Below are 19935 nucleotides of genomic sequence, written 5' to 3'. Positions count from 1 at the left end.
TGAACTCCGGGAGTTGGTGATGGACAGGGAGGCCTGGCGTGCTGCGATTCATGGGGTCGCAAAGAGTCGGACACGACTGAGCAACTCATCTGATCTGATCTGATGTACTTATTACTAACTCTACAGTAGCTTTCCTTCAAAAGTAGCAGCAGCCTCTCAATACGATACAATTCATGTGGTCTGGTATCAGTAGTGGCGTTTTCTGGAGACGTCCCCCACCCCCACTTCCCGGCAGAGCTCTCCACACTCCTGCACCTGCCTGGACTGGTGGTTCTCCATGCCAGCCCTACAGTGCTACCCTGGGGCTTCTCTTCCTTTCATCCTGAGGATTCTCCAGGTGTGTTTCCAGGGATGGGTCACCAATTTCCTTTATCTTATGTCGTCCCCTTTCTTAGATAATCTTCTAATTTTGGAAGCACACTCAAGGGTAAACAGGAATTAAAATGCTTTCAAGACTTTGGATTTCTGAAACTGTCTTGGTGTTTTGGATATGTTACAGAATCCCAGGTATGGAGAAGTGATTCTCACTCCGAATTTTGAAGGCATGACTATAAGTTTCTAGTTTATTTTGTTTTTCTTGAGAAGTTCACTGCCATTCTCATTGCCACTCTTAACCCTCAGCATCTTTAAGTCCTGTGCCCCGAGCCAGTCATCTTCCCCAGAAAGGAAGCCTCCAGGATCCTGTCTGGAAGGTATCTATCTGGCTGCCAGTACCCTTGGAGCAGGTTAGTGGAGGGACCGTGGTCTCACCATTCAGTGCACAGACTGTGTCTCAATCCCCAGTGTGGCGTAGTGCGCTGTCCTCAGCCATACCGCTGCCCAAAGCCAACAGCTCCAGGGGACCTAGTCTACAGTCTTCTGCTAGGACGAAAGAGGATCTATGCAAGTTTTCAGCAAATCCTATATTTAGCCCCATTTGTACCATTTTCAGAGGATCCTTCATACTTCAAGCTTCCTTCACCATCTGCCACAATATACCCTTCTCTGGTCTGTTAAATTGACACATGTCCATCTCTTTCCAGCTTTCCAGATTTTATTATTTACTGTCCTCTATTATTCCTGCTTTCCAGCCATAAAAAAGTATCACTTAAATGTGATATTTTAGCGAATTTCAGGAAGGAGTAGTGGTTCACTGTGTTCAACCTGCCACATTTAACCGGCAGTCTCATGGTGTCATCTGGGTGAGATACTTCATGTTTATAGGCCTCTTCTTCCTCATCTGGAAAAGGATGCTAGTAATACATATGTCATGGAGCTGTTCTAAAAATAAAATAAGGTGATGTGTATAAAGAACAATGTACAGTTTCTTATGTATAATATGTACTTGATGCATAGAGCTTACTGCTTTCAGTTACCAGGTCCACCCTGAGAAAATGGCCTGAAAGTAGTGAAAGTTATGTCAGTAACTCAGTAGTGAAACTCAGTCGTGTATGACTCTTTGAGACCTCATGGACTGCAGCCCGCCAGGTTCCTCTGGCCATGGGATTCTCTAGGCAAGAATACTGGAGTGGGTAGACATTCCCTTTTCCAAGGATCTTCCCAACCTAGGGACTGAACCCGAGTCTCCTCCATTGCAGACAGACTCCTTACCATCTGAACCAGCAGGGAAGCCCCTGGTGAGAGAATGGCTTGCTACACAGAAAAAAAAAAAAAAAAAAAAATATATATATATATATATATATATATGCTACGCTATGCTATGCTAAGTCATTTCAGTTGTGTCCAACTCTGTGTGACCCCCTAGACAGCAGCCCACCAGGCTCCCCCATCCTTGGGATTCTCCAGGCAAGAACACTGGAGTGGGTTGCCATTTCCTTCTCCAATGCATGAAAGTGAAGTTGCTCAGTCGTGTCCGACTTTTAGCGACCCCATGGACTGCAGCCTACCAGGTTCCTCCGTCCATGGGATTTTCCAGGCAGGAGTACTAGAGTGGGGTGCCATTGCCTTCTCCTATATATATATATATATATATATATATATATATATATAAAATCATGATATGATCAAGTAGAACTTCCTAAATTCATAAAAATTAGATCCTAGAAGTAATTATTTATCAAACAGTCATCTTTTCACATCCATGATATTATAAGAATATGGTAGACAGTCAAATCCTGGGTTATTTTAGATATAATCTCTTTTTTAAAGCAGAGAACTAAATGAGATGATCTCAGATATTATAAGACATTAATCATTTCTGATGATTATTCACAGGGACATAAGGCAATGGTAATATGGCAGCCCACTGTTTCTGGGAATTCAAACTGCTTTATTTCCAGGCTGGTAGTCTGTTGGAATATTAGAACTCTCAGTGATATAATGCTAGGACAGGAAAATACAGATGGACTGCATGATAAGTGGTGTAGGGGGTTATTGCAAATGTGTATTTGCATTCAAGCTAGAAAATAAATTTGAATTTAAATAAGAAACATGCAGCCTTTAGACTGACCTCAGGACCTTCACAAACTAGGATTATGGACAACTCTGCCTTTGGAAACACAAAACTGTCCTAGGAGCTGGGTTTGAAGGGAGTTTCATCCATAGAGTCTGGTATCTTTTTATCCAGGCCAAGTTGGCAAAATAGACAGTTCACACAGAGAATATGTACGAATATACATATTTTGAGGAGTGAGAGAGACAGACAGGAAGATGGCCTTTCTGAGGATAATAGTGACTGACCATTTTCAGAGGGGATTAATGTGTACATTGATGCTGATGTTAGGAGAACAGAGTTGTATGTAATTTATTCCTTAATTAGTTTTTATTGGAATAGAGTTGCTTTACAATGTTGTGTTAGCTTCCACAGCACAACAAAGTAAATTAGCTATATGTATACATCCAATATAGCTATATGTATAAATCCTCTTTTCTGGATTTCCTTCCCATTTAGGTCACCACAGAGCAGTGAGTAGTAGAGTTCCCTGAGTTATATAGTAGGTTCTCATTAGATATCTATTTTATGCATAGTACCAATAGTGTATATATGTCAATCTCAACCTCCCAACACATCATACCCACTCCCCTTTCCCCCTCGCTGGTGTCTATACATTTGTTCTCTATGTCTATTTCTCTGTTTCTGCTTTGCAAATAAGATCATCTGCTTTTCTCTTTCTGACTTCACTCTGTACAATAGTCCCTAAGTCCACACTGTATGTAATTTATAGTTAATAAAAAAACATTTGACAAGAGTCTTTTGCAAAAGCTCTCCTTTTAAAGAAACCATGGCTGTGAGGAATGTTCTCTCAGGCATGGATAACCAGCTTATAGACAAGAAGGAAGGAGTGTGCATAAATAGGAATCATGCTTGAGGAAGAACTGTCAACCCCACATCCTGGGCCTCGCATCACTCTTTAGCTTCCTTTAAAATTTTTCACTTATTACATATGCAATGTTTCAGAAAATTAAAATAACATAAACATAAAGAAAACTTCCTTGAAATCCTGCCACCCATCTTAGCTTTTTCATCAATGATCTTTGTGTAAGAGGAAAAACTTAGAAAAATTCAACTTGAACATGGCACTACCTTCCTACAGCAATGCCAAGCTTATGACCCTCACATAGAAGGGGAGTCTTCCAGGGCCAGGTCTTAGAGGGCCTCCAAAGCTACTCCATTCTCACCATTAGACCCTCTTTCATACTAGAAAATTATGAGGACTCGGTGAGTCCTGATGAAAGGTTAACCTCTTACTGGCCATTAACACACCCCAGAGGGATTTCTGTGCTTTAAATAAGGCCAATACCTTTGAAAGCAGAGCACAAGGCCCTGAAACAAGGGAAAGTAGTCAGTAGTTTGTCAACTATAAAGAACTGTATGACGCAAGTGTTATTATTGGTCCAAAGCAAAGGAAATCTAGGTTAAAGTGTGACAGAGCCTCTGTGCTGAAGTCACTGGCCTCAAAGGTCACCAATGCCAATCAAAGTCAGGTCCTGGGAGGGAAACTATGAGTCACCAGGGACAATTGTCTAAAGAACATACGCAACCATGAGACTCGCAGACCTGGTACACCTGTCAACCTGTCCTGCAGAAAGATAAGAGGCTCACAGTCGAGGTGAGCATTTTCTGCATGTGGAATGGTGAGCTGGGGAGCCACGGGGCCAGTTGGCTTGTGACTTGCCTGGATTTTAGAGATTGTCATGGTAACTGCAATGAAAAATGCATGATACTCTCCTCCAGGCCTGGTGTGATTGTAGATGATATAGCCACTTGGGCCAACAGCTGGGCAGTTCCTCAAAAAGGTAAACACAGAGATAACTTATGACTCAGGAATTCTACTCCTAGAGAGAATTCCACCCAAGAGAACTGAAAACATATGTTCAAACACAATGTCCATAGCAGCATTATTCATCATAGCCAAACAGAGACAGCTCAAATGCCCCATGAACTGATGAGTATACAAGCAAAATGTGGTATATTCACACAGTGGAATAGTATCATCCATAAGAAAACAAATGAAGTACTGATACACGCTACAACATGGACAAACCTTGACCACATCCTGTTAAACTGAAGTCAGACACAAAAGACTACATACTCTATGCTTTTAATGATATAAAATGTCCCCAAATGGCAAGTCCATAGAGACAGAAAGCTCATTAGTGATGGCCATGACCAGGAAACAGGGAGACATGAGGAGTAACTATAAGATATGGGGTTTCTTTTAGGGGTAATAAAAGTATAAAATTAGAAAGGTCTGAGCCTCCCTCCCAAGACACCATATGTGTCTCAGCAAACAGTGTTCAAGAAATGGTGGAGATCCAGGCGGGTGCCGCAGCCTCCACGGGAGGCTTTTCCGAACTGAAGCAGCCAGGGCCATTCTTCTTTAATAGCTGACAAGGAATATGTCTAGGCATTTTCATGGTCATTGAACATACTGCATGGAAGGAACAACAGAATCAGAGGCACGGGACCAATCCCCAGGCTACCCACTCTGACTTTGGTTGACTGTTTCAGGAAGGAAGGCGGCCAACTCCATGAGGCCCCACCCTGGCAGGTGAGCAGGAAGAGAAACCAGGAAACACTGGCGCTGATGGAAGAGACAGAACCATACCCAGCCAGAGGCTGCTGTCACAGAGCTGAGCTCCCCTCAGCTACGTGAGCAAACAGGAGGGAGAAAACCCAGTCTGATGACAAGAGCCATTCAGCTCTTCCCCTCCAATCCTACCTTCTGCTGACATTTTACCCCTGTGGACACAGCTTCTAGCAAAACACCCAGCATAGATGGGAACTCAGTGATTGTTTGTTTAATGAATTAATAGCATCATCACCTATGACAGCAACCAGAATGACACGACTTAACTGTCCTACAGCAGACTGCTGATTTGTATACATATACGAGATCTCCATAATTAGACAATATATCTGACCTCACTATGTCTGAATCTTTCTTTTTGCTAAAATGGAGTGTGTCATTACACCTGTCTCATAGAGTGAGAATTCAAACAAGCTTAGGTATGTAACTTCCTGGCATATGGTGAGTAGTAACTGTTATTATGATTTCATGGAATACTATTCAGCCATTAAAACTGTATTGAGGAAAGACATTTCTACACAGGGGAAAATTTGTGATAATTGGAAAAGCAGGTTATATGACAATACAAGAAGTATGATTCCAAACTTTATAAAATAAATATGCATAGAGAAAAAGCCTAGACAAATATACAAAAAAAAATTTTGTAGACAATGAAACCAAGGGTGACTTCCTTTCTCCCCTTCCTCCCCCTCCTTCATATTTATATTATCATTTACCTATCTGTATTTGTAAATAAATAGCATAAAGTATTTGCATAAGTTAATTAAAATTCCACTTGAATAGAAAAATGGCATTTTTCACACACAATAATTCCTATTTGGGGATATTACTTCAAGAAAAAGATGCTAAATACCAAAGAAAATAATGCCTATAAGAATTAAGTATATTTTCTATACATGATAGAAAAATAGTGATTTTAAAGATTCATGATGTTAAAAACATTAGATGTTCAAAAATGTTCAAAAATACTAGAATGATGCTTTAAGATATTATAGAATGTTATTGATACTAAGTAAATTGACTAGGATAAAAATAGCTGGTATGTGATCTCAAACATAGAAGAAAATAAAACTAGACTATAAAGAACTAGAGAAAAATATTAACAGGGAAAATAAAGAGCCATTACAGAACGTATGTTTGACTTCCTGTCCTTTGTTGATTACAGTTCACTCCACTTGCCACCTTTGACCAGAACAGGGTGGATTCTTTCTCAGTGATTCACAGAGTAACCTAGCAAGGTTCTAGGTTCATTAGACATCTGGAGGGCGTGGTGGGACGGCACCTGGCTACCTCCAGCCTTGGGTCTGGGCTGGAGTGCTCTCTGCTGACACAGTGGGCAGAGAGCCCCCTGATTTGAGGACATCAGGTGAGCCTGTGGCCACAGTCTAATCTATCCATTCTGGACCCCATGGTTCCCTTTCCAAGCTTCAGTTCACCTTATCCTCAGACAGAAACTTTATGGAAGTGACCTTGAACATTATCACATATATTCTGCTCAGGGAGGGACTAGTTGAGAAGAGTTCTGAGGTCCGACAGAGTGTTTAGGGTAGGGAAACCCTGGAGAAGGAACGAGATCCAAGTCACCAAGCATTCCCTTCTCTAAGGTGTTCTTGCATGTTGGAGAGCTGCATGTCATGGCTGTTTCATGTGGTGGTTCAGTAGCTAAGCCTTGCATTCACCGCTCACAGAAACAGCCCCACGCAGCCCCTGCCTGAGAACTCCAGCTTGGGCCAGTGTGCTGACGGTGGTGCTCTCTGCTGCCACCCAGTGGATCTACTGAGAAAGGTCGGGTAAGAAGTTTATCCAGAGGTTCTCAGTGTGGTACCCAAACCAGCGGCATTAGCAGCAAATTCTTGCCTGTCCCGGAAATTCTCAGAATATAGGGAGCAGTCTCTGTTTTAACAAGCTCCCCTAGCTGATTCTGATGCACACTCAGGTTTGAGAAGCACCGGTTTAGACTAAGTGATTTGCATCCTGAGATGCATGAAACGGATAATCAGAGACTTTCCAATTGAGAGTAGCTAATTCTCCATTTTTATGATCAAGCATCATACCTTTTACAAGAACTGAAGCTCACCAGCCACTTTTAAAAAAATTATTCATCTCCTTCTCATAAAGGATAATGAGGCATAAAACCCAACTCCTCTGCATTTTATCCAGAATCTCCTCCTTAAAAACATCCACTGCTTTCCTATTTCTGGGAGTGCCTCTCAGAGTTCTCCAAAAATATGGTCCCAAATTTCTTTTCCAGCCTCACCTCCAATCACTCCTCCACTTCATTTATCCTAAACTCTAATGAACCGGATGATTCTAAGAATCTCTCCCACATCCTTCAGTTCACTCTGTTCTTTCTGCCAGCCAAAGACACATCCATTTGTAAGATTAAAATTTTATAATAAAAACTCCTAAAATATTGCACCCATTTTAAGGTTGTCTCATATACCATTTCCTCCATGAAGCTTTCCCTAATTACCCCAGTCAATAAGGGTCTTTCCCATCATGAACCTCTATCACACTTCATCTATACCTCTCTTTCAGTGCTTTAGACCCGCCCCCTGCTGTTTAGCTCTTAGTAGGCATTATTCAAGTCAGGGACTGAGCCCTACTTATCTCAGCGTTGGCCAGTGCACAGCAGGTGTACAGTAAATACTCGTTGAAAGGTGCAACTAAATAACTTTGGTCTCTCACAAAAAAGCAGCTCACAACAAATGTTGGAATTAAAATCAGTATGATGCACACAGTGCAACATAAAGGTAACTGAGGAGCCCCAGGTGACCTGGGCAAAGCTGGGAAGATAAACCTTGTTGTTGTCCAAAGTCCTCTTTGGGACTCTACCACTGGTGGGTGGGGCCCTAGATACCCAGCACCCACTAATCGACCACGTCAGAGCCAGAAGTAGCCACCAACGCGCCCTGCTGGCCACCACAGTGGTCATGCTGGGGCTTACTGCAGGCAGCCCCATAAAGCCTTCCATCCCATCAGCCTCAGCCCCTTAAGGAGCCCGCCTGAGAACGCCGGAGCCACCACTGAAACCTGGCTGGGAATGCTGCCTCCAGCAGACCCTGGGCCTTTCATCCAAATCTCTTGTTGCCATCTCAGGAAGACGGGGTCGATCTGTAATCTCTCTCCTCTCAGGCAACTTGCCCCAGTGGCCCCCATCCTCTCTGCCCTCCCCCAATAAATGTCCCTACATTTATAGTTTTGACCATGTGGACTTGCTAAGGGCGAGATACCATCAGGCCTGACACTGGAGCTGGGGAAGAGTGCCCTTGAAAGAGGCCCTGAGAGACAGAAGGTGGTCAGAGAATAAGGAAGCAAGGATCCTCAGGGGACAGTGGGTGAGAAGCAGAAAATGATCCCCAGAATACAGAACAAGAGACAGTGAGGCCAGGGTGGGCAAACGGGAAAGGGTGGTCCGTGCCTCAGTCTGGGGCTGACGAGGTCGCTGCCTGGGGCTTGAGTGTATAAAGTGCTGGTTGCATCCAGGCACAGGAGTTCAGGTGCTGGCTCCCTCAGGAAGGCCTGGACGTTTCAGACAGACCCAACCTCTTATGTTGAAGCTCCCTCACGTATTTGATGCTACAGAACTGGAAAAAAGCCCCAACCTTGTGGACAACCTTCCTTTGGGATCACTTCGCTGACCCATGAGTCCCACATCCCGAATGTAACCCTTTCGGGGAGCAGTCCAGAGGAAAGTCTCTTTCATATGGGGAAGGTAGGGGAGGAGTCAGCCTGGGGGAGGGGTGTTCCCAGGGCCCCCACTCTCTTCATAAATCCTCTCGAGTTGCTCTCCTTTTCTGTGAATGTGTCCAGTGGGACACACATAAATTCCGGGGCCTGGATTAAACACTGAGAAGGTGGCTTGGAAGAAATAAATTAGGAAGAGTGGTTGTCTCTGCGGAGAGAGAAGAGAGATTGGCGTTAAGGATGGAGGACTTAATTTTCACTGTTTCAATCTATTATACCAATTTCATTTTTATCATCTGCCACTTAAAAAAACGCACTAGCCTTGGGTGCAAGCTCAGTCACTTCAGTCATGTCCGACTCTTTGCAATCCCATGGACTGTAGTCCGCCAGGCTCCTCTGTCCATGGGGATTCTCCAGGCAAGAATACTAGAGTGGGTTGCCCTGCCCTCCTCTAGGGGATCTTTCTGATCCAGGGATCGAAGTCACATCTCTTATGCCTCCTGCATTGGCAGGTGGGTTCTTTATCACTAGCACCACCTGGAAAGCCCACACTAGCCTTAATAGGTAACAATTGAAAGGATAAGAATAGACAAGTCACAGAAGGATATCTTATAAGATAAACTTACAAAACAATACAGAATGAAATTAACTTGATGAAAGAGGTTCTCCTATTATTCAGGAAGAGAGGTTAATTAGCCAAGGGGTGGGGAACAAAGGGGAATGGCCACATCTGTATATTGTTGGTGTCTATACAAATTAGTAAACCCTTCTGAAGAGCAATTTGGCAACACTTATAGAGACACAAAGATTCCCTGTTAGCTCAGATGCCAAGAATCTGCCTGTAATGCAGGAGACCTGGGTTCTATTGCTGGGTCAGGGAGAAGGAGATGGCAACCCACTAAGGTATTCTTGCCTACAGAATTCCATAGACAGAGGAGCCCAGCGGGCTACAGTCTGTGGGGTCACAAAGAGTCGGACATGACCGAGTGACTAGCACTTTCATAGAGACATAATGGGCTACCCAGGTGGCAAAGTGGTAAAGAATCTGCCTGCCAATGCAGGAAACATGGGTTCAAACCCTGGGTAGGGAAGATCTCCTGGAGTAGGAAATGGCAACCGACTCCAGTATTCTTCCCTGGAAATTCCATGGACAGAGGAGCCTGACATTAAGATTTCTTTTTCACTTGCTATCTCAGTAATTCCATTTCTGGTTATCTAACCAAAGCAAATTAAAAAGCAGAGACATTACTTTGCCAACAAAGGTCTGTCTAGTCAAGGCTATGGTTTTTCCAGTGGTCATGTATGGATGTGAGAGTTGGACTATAAAGAAGGCTGAACACTGAAGAATTGATGCTTTTGAACTGTGGTGTTGGCGAAGACTCTTGAGAGTCCCTTGGACTGCAAGGAGATCCAACCAGTCCATTCTAAAGGAGATCAGTCCTGGGTGTTCATTGGAAAGACTGATGTTGAAGCTGAGGCGCCAATACTTTGGCCACCTCATGCGAAGAGTTGACTCATTTGAAAAGACCCTGATGCTGGGAAAGATTGAGGGCAGGAGGAGAAGGGGACAACAAAGGATAAGATGGGTGGATGGCATCACCAACTCAATGGACATGGGTTTGGGTGGACTCCGGGAGTTGGTGATGGACAGGGAGGCCTGGCGTGCTGCAGATCATGGGGTCACAAAGAGTCAGACATGACTGAGAGACTGAACTGAACCAAAGCAAATAATTTTAGTATGAAAAAAAATACAGATACAAAATATTCATTGTAGGAAGGCAAAATTTAGAATCTTAGACATCTGATAATATAGGGATGGTAAGTAAGTGATGGGATTCATGCAATGCCTGCTGTTCAGCATTTTCCAAAGTGATAAACATTATCTATTATCAGAAAATATTCTTATTCTAATGTTGCTGCTGCTGCTGCTAAGTCACTTCAGTCATGTCCAACTCTGTGCGACCCCATAGGCGGTAGCCCACCAGGCTCCCCCATCCCTGGGATTCTCCAGGCAAGAATACTGGAGTGGGTTGCCATTTCCCTCTCCAATGCAGGAAAGTGAAAAGTGAAAGTGAAGTCGCTCAGTCGTGCCCGACCCTCAGCGACCCCATGGACTGCAGCCTTCCAGGCTCCTCTGTCCATGGGATTTTCTAGGCAAGAGTACTGGAATGGAGTGCTGTGATACCAAAGCGGGTATAAACACATATCAATACTGTGGGTATAGCTATGCTTTAAAAACTGCATAGGACATCTCTATACCTATGGCTGATTCATGTTGTAGTTTAACAGAAAAAAAAAAACAAACACAAAATTCGGTAAAGAAATTATCCTTCAATTAAAAATAAATAAATTTTAAAAAGCACATGGGAAAAAAAGATTGGTCTGAAGTATGGGAAAATGCTCATGATGTACAATGGAATATTATTCAGCCACAAAAAGACACAAAACTGCCATTTGCAGAGATGTGGAAGGACCTAGAGACTGTCATACAGACTGAAGTAAGTCAGAAAGGGAAAAACAAATATATATTAACACAGGAGTCCCCAACCCCCAGGCCATAGACTGGTCTGTGGCCTGTTAGGAACTGGGCCACTCAGCAGGAGGTGGGTGGTGGGCGAGCAAGTGAAGCTTCATCTGTATTTACAGCCACTCCCCATTGCTTGCATTATCACCTGAGCTCCCTCTCCTATCAGATCAGCAGCGGTGTTAGATTCTCACAGGAGCGGGAACCCTACTGTGAACTATACATGTGAGGGATATAGGATGTACCCTCCTTATGAGAATCATCCTAGAACCATAACCTCCCCATCCCCGTGGAAACACTGTCTTCTACCAAACCAGTCCCTGGTGCCAAAAATGTTGGGGACCACTGTATTAATGCATATATGTCAAATCTAGAAAAATGGTATAGGTGAACTTACTTGCAAAGAAGAAATAGAGACTCAAGATGTACAGAACAAATGTATGGACACCAAGGAGGGAAGGGAGGGTGGGGTGGACTGGGAGACAGGATTGACAAATTATTGCCAAATTCAGGCTCAAACTGATGAAAGTAGGGGAAACCACTAGACCATTCAGGTATGACCTAAATCAAATCCCTTACTATTATACAGCAGAAGTGACAAATAGATTCAAGGGTTTAGATCTGATAGATAGAGTGCCTGAAGAACTATGGACGGAGGTTCGTGACATTGTACAGGAGACAGGGATCAAGACCATCCTCCCCCCCAAAAATGCAAAAAGGCAAAATGGCTGTCTAAGGAGGCCTTACACAGCTGAGAAAAGAAGAGAAGCGAAAGACAAAGGAGAAAAGGAAAGATATACCCATTTGAATGCAGAATTCTAAAGAAAAGCAAGGAGAGATAGGAAAGCCTTCCTCAGCGATCAGTGCAAAGAAACAGAGGAAAACAAAAGAATGGGAAAGACTAGAGATCTCTTCAAGAAAATTAGAGATACCAAGGGAACATTTCATGCAAAGATGGGCACAATAAAGGACAGAAATGGTATGGACCTAACAGAAGTGGAAGATATTAAGAAGAGGTGGCAAGAATACATAGAAGAACTGTACAAAAAAGATCTTCATGACCCAGATAATCACAGTGGTGTGATCACTCACCTAGAGCCAGACATCCTAGAATGTGAAGTCAAGTGGGCCTTAAGAAGCATCACTATGAACAAAGGTAGTGGAGGTGATGGAATTCCAGTGGAGCTATTTCAAATCCTAAAAGATAATACTATGAAAGTGCTGCACTCAATATGCCAGCAAATTTGGAAAACTCAGCAGTGGCCACAGGACTGGAAAAGGTCAGTTTTCATTCCAACCCCAAAGAAGGGCAATGCCAAAGAATGTTCAAACTACCTCACAATTGCACTCTTCTCACACACTAGCAAAGTAATGCTCAAAATCCTCCAAGCCAGGCTTCAACAGTACGTGAACAGTGAACTTCCAGATGCTCAAACTGGATTTAGAAAAGGCAGAGGAATCAGAGATCAAATTGCCAACATCCGCTGAATCATCGAAAAAGTGAGAGAGTTCCAGAAAAACATCTACTTCTGCTTTATTGACTATGCCAAAGCCTTTGACTATGAGGATCACAACAAACTGGAAAATTCTGAAAAAGATGGGAATACCAGATCACCTTACCTGCCTCCTAAGAAATCGGTATGCAGGTCAGGAAGCAACAGTTAGAACTGAACATGGAACAACAGACTGGTTCCAAATAGGGAAAGGAGTACGTCAAGGCTGTATATTGTCACCCTGCTTAATTGAACTTATATGCAGAGTACATCATGAGAAACCCTGGGCTGGAAGAAGCACAAGCTGGAATCAAGACTTCAAGGAGAAATATCAATAACTTCAGACAGGCAGATGACACCACACTTATGGCAGAAAGTGAAGAGGAACTAAAGAGCCTCTTGATGAGGGTGAAAGAGGAGAGTGAAAAGGTGGATTAAAACTTAACATTCCAAAAACTAAGATGATGGCATCTGGTCCCATCATTCACAGCAAATAGATGGGGAAACAATGGAAACAGTGACAGACTTTATTTTGGGGGGCTCCAAAATCAGGGCAGATGGTGATTGCAAATTAAATTAAAAGACACTTGGAAGAAATGCTATGACCAACCTAGACAGCATATTAAAAAGCAGAGACATTACTTTGCCAACAAAGGTCCATCTAGTCAAAGCTATGGTTTTTTCCAGTAGTCATGTATAGATATAAGAGTTGGACTATAAAGAAAGCTGAGCACTGAAGAATTGATGCTTTTGAACTGTGGTGTTGGAGAAGACTCTTGAGAGTCCCTTGGACTGTAAGGAGATCCAATCAGTCAATCCTAAAGGAAATTGGTCCTGAATATTCACTGGAAGGACTGATGCTGAAGTTGAAACTCCAATACTTTGGCCACCTGATGCAAAGAACTGACTCATTTGAAAAGACCCTGATGCTGGGAAAGATTGAAGGCAGGAGGAGAAGGGGACAATAGAGGATGAGATAGTTGGATGGCATCACCAACTCAATGGACATGAATTTGAGCAAGCTCCGGGAGTTGGTGATGTACAGGGAAGCCAGGCATGCTGCAGTCCAAGGGATCGCAAAGAGTCGGACACGACTGAGCAACTGAACTGAACTTATGTATAAAATAGATGACTAATGAGAACCAACAGGATAGTACAGGGAACTCTACTCAGGAAATCTAGAAAAGAGGAATATATGTATATGGGTGGCTGACTCACTTTGCTATACAGCAGAAACTAACATAACATTATAAAGTAACCATACTTCAGTAAAAATAAAATTCTCATGGTGACTACATTAGGCTGGTAGGGTTATTTTCCAACTTTTTGTTAATACAGTTGCTCTGTTTTATATGGAAAAATAAATATGTAAAGAAAGGATATCTTTCACTCTCTGTACTTGCCAAGCAGGAGAATACATGAGGCCTCTAGGCAAGTTGAGGTGTGATCTTATTTTTAGAAACTTCTGGCTAGGAAATGTACACCTAAGGAAGAACCAACACCATAAGACAAGCCTCTGTTGACAAAATGTTCAAAAAGCTGCTCCTGGTAAGTAAGGATTCCAGCTCCTGGAAAGTTGAAGTTAAAAGCAAAGTTTACCCAAACTTTAAAATTTCCATGACTTGTGCTTTACTCCATTTCATGAACTAAGACCCATGTCACTAAACTCTTAAAATCCCAAAAGAGAAAATTTTACCAAATGATGCTCACATTCTGATCATCAAGGGTTCAAACAGAACATGGCAAAACAAACACGGCCACCAGCGCCCAGGTGGCCCTGCGTGAGGTTCACAGCCTTCTTCCTCACCCCTGTAGCCATCTATGAAGTTGCAAGCACAAGAATCCACAGAAGCAGCAGCCAAGGAACAAATGCCCATTCCAGGCTCAAACTGGGTGTTCTCAGGGATGACGGAGGACGCTGTGCTCTTTGTTGCCAGCAGAGGGAGCCTGTGAGGCTCACTCAGTCTTTGTGAGCCTGGAACTAGACAAACCAGAACCACACAGGTGACTCAAAATGACACTTCCCAAACAGGCAAATAACTAGGTGATCCCTCAGATCAATACTCTTCAATATTTGTTCAGCATATGGTGGATAAGGAAGGGGAAAGAGTATCTCCAGGGCAGCATAAGATCTCCTCTCCACCATGGAGGGAAGTAAGCTCAGGACACCAGAGCCTGGATATCCCAGTTTGGCCAAGCCAAGGCTCTACCCTTACCTGGGTTCACCTTTAGGAATAGTTTAGTCTTCAGACCATTACCCAATTATGTTCCCTTTGGGGATTTCATCCCTCATCATGCAACTATTAAGGTCCTGACTTCCCCCCTAATTATGCAGGGATTGAGGGTCAAAGGAGAATCTTTTCTCTTATTTAAAATGTGAATAAGATATGACCAAATATTAACCACTATTAATTCTTGGTTGTGGGAACACAACTTTTTCAGCAATATAAACCAGAAGTCCTCAAATGGAAATTCTGAGACCCGGTGCCATGCTGCTTTATCTTGCCTATTTCTGTCTTCACCATATTCGATACCCCCTAAGTATCTTCGCTGCTGATGTCGGTAGCCAAGTCACAGGGACTAACTCCAAACATGGCCTCTCAACATCTAGAAAGCAGCTCTGGATACATTCTGGCAGTCCTCCAATGTAATGACCAGGTGGTGACCAGCAGGGGGAGCTCGATGCCTCCGGCCTACATGTCTCTGCCCATCACTGGGGTGGACTAAGCTGGTTATCTTGGGCACACCTAACCTTTCCATGGGGCCTAGACTAGAAGGCCACATGAATTTATTAAGCCCATGAGCATTTTGTAGCTTGATTTTAGAATCCAGCAGCAATGAAACAGACAGGCAAAAAAAATTTTAACTGCTATGAAGAGGAGATGGTAGATGGTGAGCTACTTGTTTCAGAAAATGAAGCTGGTTTAGGAAGCCAAGTGCAAATTGGGACCAATACGTGGGTTGTATAAGGGGGCTGCAGACAGGGTAAGGGGAGACCGGTTCTGTTTTCTAGTTCTTCATTATCTAAATGCCAGGAGATGTCTACCCAGGGAGAGCGCACAAGGACAGGACCGCCTCCAATGCCAGGAGCCCCACAGGACCCTGTCCCTCATCTTCTTCAGATCCCGTTTCCTTGCCTAGCTCTGCAGGGAGCCCCATATTCATGACCAGTGACAGGCTGGGAACCACTGGCGCCCGATGGAAGGCAAGGAGGCCAGAGACAGACCAAGCACACCAAGGGGCTGGACTGGCAGGCGCACCAGCTCCTTTCAGAGGCGGGGGGTATTTAACCGGATACACCTGGTTTATCTTATTTTCTAAGTTCTTTCCTGGAAAACAAGACTGTCCTGGAAGGGCAAGGAGGCCAGGTGGTTGGAACGAGGTTAGCCAGGCTGGCAGCCAGCAGATGGCAGGAGGGGGCTTGCAGACAGGAGTGGACAGGCGGGCTGCTTTCCTTTCACCCAGGCCTCATAGTCCAAGTGCAAGTTTGCAACTCAGAGGCAGGCACTGTGACCACCAATGAACTCCTAGCCCTTGCGCCTAACTGTCCGCAGTCAGGAGTCAGCAGTGGCTGTTCAGAGGGGCAGCAAGGGAGAAGGGCCTGGTGTGAGGAAAGCCTGACTGGCAAGAGCAGTAGACAGGGTACATCATCCCACTCCCCACCACTGACTAGTTGGTGACTTAGGACAAGTGACTTCTTGTTCTGCACACATGTTCCCTGCACACATGTGCGAAAGGAGGTAACACCACCTACCTCGCAGGCTGCAGATTAAATCAGATAAGGATTCCTGCCCACGGCAGTCTGCCCAAGTGCAGCTTCTACCCTGTTGAGGGATTTCAGATGTTAAGAATCCTTCCCACTGCCCCCAAATAAGGTCCATCCATAGGGCAAACCTGACTATCCTGGGTGGGGCTCAGGAGGGAGGCCCTCTGTCTTGAGTGGATGGCAAGGCAGGTGCCCACCGCCACCTCCCATCCGGCACACATCACCCCCACCCTAGCTGACAAGGTGGAGAGTCAGCTTCTGCAGCTGGAGTCCGACCACTCCTGGAACTGGCTGGGCAGAGGGGTCCCCTTCCTTCACGATGACCTTTGTGAAGGCCCTGTGCCCGATCCTGAAGCTTGCTATGCCCAGCAGACTGCCTCCCTCCCTGAACACTGGTCAGACCCTGCACACTGGCAGGGACCCAGTCCCAACCAGCCCAGTAGAAACCACAGCAGCCCACTGCTGTCAAAGGTTCCCAGACTTCAGCCCAACCACCCCGTATTCTTTAAGGAGCTGCTCTGGGGTGAGGGGTTTCATTAGTGACACAGTTGATAGTGTCCCATCTAGGACAACCTGCTGATTTCAGGTGGCAAGTCTTGAATGTAAGACTAATATGAAAGGTACATAACGCAAGAAGACTAGTATTGTTACGTACCATTCCAGAAGAAGGCTCTCATTCCAAAGTCGTCTGGGGATTGGGAAGGTCAACATTCTCCAAGACGCACCCAAACCCAGGGATTTTCTGGTATTACCCAAGACCACCTTGCACACAGCTTGATGGTGGGGAGGCCCAATGACCACCCCAGCACCCCACCAGGTCAGGCCCAGACAAGTTACATTAGTACAGCACCAAAAAACCATCAGTGGCAAAAACGAGAGACCCAATGATCAAAGTAGGAAGCAGTACCCCTAAGGCTGCTAGAAGAGCAGCTGAGATCTGTGACTAGCCTCATCCATCAAGTCTGTGGCTTCAGAGGTTGACTTTGATTTCTCAAAGTTTGATTTCTCAAAGAAGTTGCCCTTTGATGGCAGCACTCAGAGTAGAGGCAGACAGCAGGCTGTGGAGCTGCACAGACTCACAAACGAAGGGGAGATCTGAAAGAGGAAGATCAAGAGGCCTCAGGAGGCCCTAACCCAGGAACACATGGAAGGTCTTTGTCCTCCAGGGAGGCGGGTGTGGACGGAAGGCACCAGAGCTTGCTAGCAGCGAATGTGAACTTCAACACACACTCAGACTCCACTCCCGGCTCTTCCACCAGCCCCCTGCGCCCTGGGTAAGGTCAGTAACTCCCTCTGTCAGGGCTGCCTCACTTGTCAGAAGCACCTGCTCAGGGGGTGGTCAGAAGGATCAAGGAGTCAATAAACATACAGGGTTTACCCAATACATGGCAGGTAAGTGCTCAACACACTTAGCTATAGAATTTTATATGGAAAACCAGGGGGAAATGCAGAACTAACTAGAGAGAAAGGCTGGCAAAGCCCAAGAGAAGACAAATTTGGTGTTCCATACATATACGAAGGACTTAGTATTTGTATCTAATTTCCACTTAGATTAATCAATCATTTTGTAATCAAACTGTAAGCACATAAAGGTCCTAGACTGTACTAAGACTTTGTATCTGCAGCAGCACCTAGCCCACACTGGCAGGTTGTACTTACTTCAGATGCGACCTATGGGAAAATGCCCAGCCCCGCCAAGCCTCAGATCCCTTCCCTGCCAACACTTTTGCCTTTCTCATAAAAGCGTTTATTTTTGTTTACCCAGAAAACCTCTGGAATCACATTCCCCATCCGGGAGGAGTTGCTGACAATCCGTTGTGAGATTCAGTGAGATTGCTCAGGGTAGGAAACTTGCAAACTTCCCTCACAGAATAGGTTCAGTTCAGTTCAGTTGCTCAGTCGTGTCCGACTCTTTGCGACCCCATGAATCGCAGCACGCTAGGCCTCCCTGTCCATCACCAACTCCCGGAGTTCACTCAAACTCATGTCCATCGAGTCAGTGATCCCATCCAGCCATCTCATCCTCTGTCGTCCCCTTCTCCTCCTGCCCCCAATCCCTCCCAGCATCAGGGTCTTTTCCAATGAGTCAACTCTTCACATGAGGTGGCCAAAGTACTGGAGTTTCAGCTTCAACATCAGTCCTTCCAATGAACACCCAGGACTGATCTCCTTTAGAATGGATTGGCTGGATCTCCTTGCAGTCCAAGGGACTCTCAAGAGTCTTCTCCAACACCACAGTTCAAAAGCATCAATTCTTCGGCGCTCAGCTTTCTTCACAGTCCAACACTCACATCCATACATGACCAGTGGAGAAACCATAGCCTTGACTAGATGGACCTTTGCTGGCAAAGTAATGTCTCTGCTTTCGAATATGCTGTCTAGGTTGGTCATAACTTTCCTTCCAAGGAGCAAGCATCTTTTAATTTCATGGCTGCAATCACCATCTGCAGTGATTTTGGAGCCCCAAAAAATAAAGTCTGACACTGTTTCCACTGTTTCCCCATCTATTTCCCATGAAATGATGGGACCAGATGCCATGATCTTCGTTTTCTGAATGTTGAGCTTTAAGCCAACTTTTTCACTCTCCTCTTTCACTTTCATCAAGAGGCTCTTTAGTTCTTCACTTTCTGCCATAAGGGTGGTGTCATCTGCATATCTGAGGTTATTGATATTTCTCCCTGAAGTCTTGATTCCAGCTTGTGCTTCTTCCAGCCCAGCGTTTCTCATGATGTACTCTGCATATAAGTTAAATAAGCAGGGTGACAATATACAGCCTTGACGAACTCCTTTTCCTATTTGCAACCAGTCTGTTGTTCCATGTCCAGTTCTAACTGTTGCTTCATAACCTGCATACAGATTTCTCAAGAGGCAGGTCAGGTGGTCTGGTATTCCCATCTCTTTTAGAATTATCCACAGTTTATTGTGATCCACACAGTCAAAGGCTTTGGCATAGTCAATAAAGCAGAAATAGATGTTTTTCTGGAACCCTCTTGCTTTTTCCATGACCCAGCAGATGTTGGCAATTTGATCTCTGGTTCCTCTGACTTTTCTAAAACCAGCTTGGACATCTGGAAGTTCACGGTTCACATATTGCTGAAGCCTGGCTTGGAGAATTTTGAGCATTACTCTACTAGCGTGTGAGATGAGTGCAACTGTGCGGTAGTTTGAGCATTCTTTGGCATTGCCTTTCTTTGGGATTGGAATGAAAACTGACCTTTTCCAGTCCTGTGGCCACTGCTGAGTTTTCCAAATTTGCTGACATATTGAGTGCACAGCACTTTCACAACATCATCTTTTAGGAGTTGAAATAGCTCAACTGGAATTCCATCACCTCCACTAGCTTTGTTCATAGTAATGCTTTCTAAGGCCCACTTGACTTCACATTCCAGGATGTCTGGCTCTAGGTGAGTGATCACACCATCGTGATTATCTGAG

Source organism: Bubalus bubalis, chromosome 11, assembly GCF_019923935.1.
Source record: "Bubalus bubalis isolate 160015118507 breed Murrah chromosome 11, NDDB_SH_1, whole genome shotgun sequence".
Classification (NCBI taxonomy): domain Eukaryota; kingdom Metazoa; phylum Chordata; class Mammalia; order Artiodactyla; family Bovidae; genus Bubalus; species Bubalus bubalis.
Note: the sequence above shows the minus strand (reverse complement) of the source record.